Raw genomic sequence first — 6612 nt, forward strand, 5'->3', positions numbered from 1 at the left:
GCCAAGATGAAGATCTTGAGTGCAGATGATTCCTTACTATGGGAATTAGAGAATTTAGCCATTCTAAATCAGATTAAAATCCCTCAAGAAGAATAGTTACATAGCTTGGGAAAGCTCCTAAGATCATCATTGTCCAAGTGACTCTCACAGCCTATTCCTGTTTTAGAATAGGCTGCTCCACTGAAATTTGGGAAGTATTAATGCCTTTTAGCTGACCGATGTTAGTCATAATCCCATTCTCAGAAGGCGGGGTACCATAAGTGGACCAGTGAGCCACGGGATGAAATTGGAAAAAAAACAGAATTTTCTGTAACTCTTCATTGCCATCTATTGACTCACCCTGAAGGAGGACTAAATCAAAGGGCTTGTGGATCATGAGCTCGGATAAGCAACCAGTTTTACCTCTGGAGATACAACATGCACGTTTTGAGGTTTGTTCTTATTCTGCCTAAAGGATTTCCCCCCGTTTGCACCTCAAGAGGAGACAAGCGTGTCTTGCTGACTTCTTTCCTCTGTTGTGTCCTCAGGACTTCGTCCTCATCACTTCTGCAGCCCAGCAGTAGACAATTTCAGTCATGCCCCTGTGAAAAGCATCATTCAGTTAAACCCAATCAGAGGCCACTGTACTTTCCCTACCTGGATAAACAAGAACAAGGGGCGAGGGAATAAGCCATTTTATGTGATGTCAGCTTCTTTTTTTCCTTTGCACAGGGACTAGTTTGGTTAATTGTTCAGAATTATTGTATTATATACCATAATATAATTGCAACAAATGGATTGTCTGGGAAAATAACTGCTTCTTTAAATAAGTGTGTGGAGTAACACTGCCCTCTACAGCACGTAACATTTATAAGCGATCTAAGAACAGAAAGTGAAACCGCTTTCTGTTGAAATCTCAATCGGAATACAAGTAGTCCTTAACTTATAGTGCAGCCCAAAGTTTCCATTGCTAAGCAAGACGGTTGTTATTTGAGTTTTACCCCATTTTATGACCTTTCTTGCCACAGCTGTTAAGTGAATCCCTGCAATTGTAAGTTAGTAACATGGTTGTGTGGGAAGTCAACCCCCCCAGAGAAGGACATTTCAAAAGGGCAGAAAAATATATTTCCTCAAAGGATCTTAAAGAGGCAGAAAAGCATGCCCACTTTTTCTTAATAGCCCCAAGTCTCCCTCCCCCAAGCAAAAAACAGCTCTGTAGAAATGCAGATAATCTTGTCAGAAAGACTGGAGTCAGGAAACTGGGATTGGGAAGAAAGATCCCTAGAATCAACACCAAAAATCTAAGAGTCATCAGCCCCAGCCCCAGGGAAGCAGGATATGACTCTTGGGACATAATAGGATTAACCCACCACCATCAGAATACCAGAAGGGCACACCCAGACTCAGGTCAAAATACATGACACAGGAAATACAAAGCCTCAAACAGGAACAGGAAACAACTTCAAGAGCCCCAAAGGGTATAAAAACCCACTCCCTACATGTGCTCGCTCTCTTTTCTTCCAGAGCCATTTTTCTGTCTGGCTCTCCTCTTCAATAAACTGCAACCTTCTTTCTAAAGCAATCACCATGTTGTTTATTCCCGGCTTGGATTAAACCATGATGAAGACTTTTCCTTCAACACTACAATGGTCATAAGTGTGAAAAATGGTCACAAGTAACTTTTTGCAGTGCCATTGTAACTTTAATAGTCACTAAACAAACTGTTGTAAGCTGGCAGGAATAACCAACACCCCCAAAGACAAGCTCAGAATCCAAAAAGATCTTGACCGACTTGAACAATGGGCCCCATCCAACAACATAAAATTTAATGTGGAGAAAAGCAAGGTTTTATACCTAGGCAGGAAAAACCAAAGGTATGAGTATAGATTAGGTGAAACCTGGCTTAAAAACAGTAACTGTGAGGGGGATCATGGAGTCCTAATGGATGATCACTTAAACATGAGCCAGCCGTGTGCGGCAGCAGCCAAAAAAGCTAATACAATCCTGGGTTTTATAAACAGAATCAAAATCACGTGAAGTATTAGTACCACTTTATAAATCCTTAGTAAGACCACACCTGGAATACTGCATCTAAAGAGCACCAGTTAGAAAGCTAATTTTAAAAGGTTTGACCCTTTTTCCCATGCTAAATTGATTTTATGGGGAAACCCAAGTTTAAAAATTGGGGGAAAGATGATGATATGGAAAAAAATTAGATGGAAGTGGGGATATTGACCTTGGATCAACTGATAGGTTAATGTACATTTTTATCATATTCTTTGTCAAGGGACAAAGATCATCTATCAGATACAACACAATGGCAATATTTACAATTGAAGTATTTGCTAGCAACATTGGATCCATACATTTTCAGCTTCTGAGACATCCAAGATACTAGAGCAACTTGTTAAATCTTTTAAAACTAAAAGGCACTATTAGTTTCTATAAATACTTATTATTAATAAATAAGTTTGATTCGCAGATGCTATGAAATGAAGGGGGGGAAATTAGAGGTGCCTGTATCACCTAGAAAATCTGAGACTGTTTTTACTTCTATATCAGAAGTGCCAGAGGACCATGGTGTATGGGTTGTACAACAAAAGATAATATTTAGAATTTATTGGACCCCATTATGCTTGTATAGAACAGGCTTTGTTGGAGATATAATAAGGATAATACTTCTTTAAAACACATGTCTTAATAACGCCCATTACTTACTTTAGGAGAAAGCAATAGACTATAAACGTGAGTTTGCATCAAAAACTAAAATTTTCAGACGATAACATCCTTTGGAAATATATACTTAGCATTTGGAATTTGACAACTCAACAACATAGCATTGAAAAAGAAATGAAAAAAAAAATCCACAAAAGTAAAAATCCATAGATCATCAAAGTAAAGGGGAAAAAAGTGAAATCAAACACAACAAAAGGAAAAAAAAGTACAATATATTTTAACAGTAAATAGTTACAGTTCTGTGTAATTATCTAATGCAATTATCATTCCAATACATATCTGATACATTTATATGAGACATGGTAAACACACAAAAAGTCTAAGTGTTGTGGGGCAAAACATAAACAGTCTAGAAATGTTAACTGTTGTATGTTGAGATGTAAAGATGTTAAAAGCAGAGGAAGTTTCAGAATTAAAACCTGAAGGCTAACCAAAGAAATTAGATTATGAATATACATTTAGGAGTTGTTTTAAAAGTATTAGTCTTCAATACAGGTAGTCCTCAATCTTTAGTGACTGTTCGAAGTTACAATAGCACTGAAAAAAATGACTTATGATCAGTTTCCACACTTAGGACCGTTGCAGCATCCCCTTCTTCTTGTGCCATATCCGTTATCGGATGTTGGCGATCATGTTGGCGATCCTGTTTTTATCAGCAGCCGCACGAAAAAGTGCTGCTGAGTTTTGTCCAAACCAGTCCCTTAGATTTTGAAGCCACAATGTTCTTCTTCTGCCTGGACCTCGTTTGCCTTCAATCTTTCGCTGGAGGATTAAATGGAGTGTGCTGTATTTTTCTGGTTGTCACATCACATGTCCAAAATATTCTAATTATCCCCATGGTCACGTGATCAAAATTCAGACTCTTGGCAACTGGCTCATATTTAGGACGGTTGCTGTGTCCCGGGGTCATGTGATCATCTTTTGAAACCTTCTGACAAGGAAAGTCAATGGAGAAGCCACTTAACCGTGTTACTAACTTAACAACTGCAGTGATTCACTTAACAACTATGGCAAGAAAAGTTGTAAAATGGGGCAAAACTCACTTAATAGCTGCTGGTTCTCCCCTTCTTTCTTAAGCAGGACCAGAACTAACAGCATAAGGAAGAAGGTCTAAGCTGGACATTAGAAAGAACTTTTCTGTTGTAGAACCTGCCTTCTGGAATATTCTCCCTCCGTTGATTAGGTTTACCCTGACTCTGTTCCTTTTCCCAAGGCCACAAAGGCTTAGTTCTGTGGCCAGACTTGGGGCCTCCCAAATGTGTGAAGACGCCCGTCTCCTGGATGTATTCATTAATGACAGTTGTATCTCTCAGCTTTTTCCTGAAGTTTTAATTTTAGTGACTGTTATTGTTTTATTTATTAATACTGTTCACTGCCCAGAGTCACATGTAATAGTAATAATAATAATAATAATAATAATAATAATAATAATAATAATAATAATAATAATAATAATAATAATAATAATAATAGAGTTGGAAGGGACTTTGGAGGTCTTCTAGTCCAACCCCCTGCTCAGGCAGGAAACCATACACCATTACAAACAAATGGCTGTCCAGTCTCTTCTTAAAAACTTTCAGTATTGGAGCATTCACAGCTTCTGGAGGCAGGTTGTTCCAATGGTTAATTGTTCTACCTCAGGATGTTTCTCCTTAGTTCTAGGTTGCTTCTTTCTTTGATGAGTTTCCATCCGTTGCTTCTTGTCCTGCATTCAGGGGCTTTGGAGAAGAGCTTGACTCCCTCTTCTTTGTGGCAGCCCCTGAGATATTGGAACACTGCTGTCATGTCACCCCTAGTCCTTCTCTTCATTAAACTAGACATACCCAATTCCAGCAACTGCTCTTTATATGTTTTAGCCTCCAGTCCCCTGATCATCCAGTTGTTCTTCTCTGCACTCTTTCGAGAGTTTCAATATCTTTTTTACATCGTGGTGAGCAAAACTGGATGCCATCTTGCAAGTGTGGCCTTACCAAGGCATTGTAAAATGGTATTAACACTTCACGTGATCTTGTTTCTATCCTTCTGTTAACGCGGCCTAGTACCATGTTGACTTTTTTGGCAGCTGCAGCACACTGCTGTCTCATGTTGAGATGGGCAGCTATATAAATTGATGAAATAAATACATCAATGATAAATTTATGGATTGTTTGAGATGCCAGCCAGTGGGAGAGGCTGCCAGATGAAGTGGCAGATTGTCCCTCATTAGATGTTCTTCAAATAGAGACTGGATATCCTCTACCAGACATGCTCTAGTCAAACCTGCCTTGAGAAGAGGCTTGTACCAAATGTCCTCCAAGGTTTCCTCCAACATTGTGAGACAGAGGAATGTTGCTGAATGAGCTTTTCTGCATAATGCATCACCAGCGTTTGGTGGATCATCACATCTCCCTGATTTTAATCTTCCACCTTTGTCAGAATACAAGTCTTCATTACTGCATTAGGCACCAATTGTATGTTAAATATCTGCCTCTCCACTTCCACCAACTCATGTTCCTTAGAACAACAATCAAGGAAGCCATGGTCCATCAATAGGTGTCCTTTGCAACATAGGGCCAAGAGAAGGTCTTTGTTAATCACCAAGCTATATGTCTATGGAGGTTCTCAGTCATCCAGGTCATGTGTCAACGCTGCTAACATCGGATGTTTTGCATTGACAACAGATGGAAATGTAGCCATCATTTTCCCTTTTGCTTTTAGAGTTAGATGATGCTGGGAGGGGTGGGGATGTGAATGAGAGTCTAGGTAGACATAACAACACTAAACTTAGCGTGAGAATCAAGGTTATTGAGCCCAGAGCTGATAAAGAATTGGCAGGCTGGAGAACTGGAGAGGGAGCCTGCACTTCAAGCTAATTGGGGAATGTGATTTATGAACGTTAATTGGAGGAGAGAATTGTGCTTTGATACTATGTGCCCAGGGGAGGGGAATTCAGTTTTTGGCTTCAATTATGTACTGCCGATATTATGCTACTCGAATAAAAGATTCTTTAAGGTAAACAATGCCTCGAAGTTCTTTTGAAGAGTTTCATCTGTTGGAACCATGACATTATGGTTGTCCCAAAGATGCTTCCTTCCATTCCCCACCGTCCAGTCAGAGCTGAAGAAGCTTCTTGGATGAGGAGCAAAACGTCTTCAAAGAAAAACAAGAAAGTCCAGTTGCCTCCTGAAAAAGCACCTTTGGGACACCAAGCCATAGTTATGGATTCCTCTTCTGGATGAAGGCAAGTGGTCTCCAGAAACACAGGTAGCCCTTGACTTACAACTGTTCATTTAGTGACCATTTGAAGTTACAACGGCACTGAAAAAAAGCAACTTACAGTATATCTGTTTTTCACACTTACAACCGTTACAGCATCCTCATGGTCACGTGATCAAAATTTGGACGCTTGGCAAACTTGGTTCATATTTATGACGTTTGCAGCGTCCCCATGTCATGGGATCCCCTTTTGCAACCTTCTGACAAGTAAAGTCAACAGGGAAGCCAGATTCGCTTAACCACCATATTACTGACTTAACCACTGCAAAGATCACTTAACAACCTTGGCAAGAAAGGTCGTAAAATGGGGCAAAACTCACAAACAGAAATTTTGTGCACAATTGTACTCGTAAGTCTAGGATTACTTCTGTCTTGTTTTAAACATCATTAAAAACATGGTTTTCACCTGTGCACTAGCAGAGCAACAATGGCCCCCGTGGGACCAGTGGCCCGTTTACTAAATTGCAGAATTCCCATTGTTCTGTTCCTTTTTTTTTTGCTTGTTCTGTACGATTTCGCATTATTGTTTATGACTTAACTGTGATAGTTTTACAGCAGATTGTATTTACCATGTTTTGTATACCAGTCTCATCTCTTTCAGGAGAAAGAACAGCATGAAAATAAAACAAATGGTAAGGGTTA

This window comes from Protobothrops mucrosquamatus, unplaced genomic scaffold, assembly GCF_001527695.2.
Source record: "Protobothrops mucrosquamatus isolate PMUCROS unplaced genomic scaffold, P.Mucros_1.0 scaffold1931, whole genome shotgun sequence".
In the NCBI taxonomy this organism is placed as follows: domain Eukaryota; kingdom Metazoa; phylum Chordata; class Lepidosauria; order Squamata; family Viperidae; genus Protobothrops; species Protobothrops mucrosquamatus.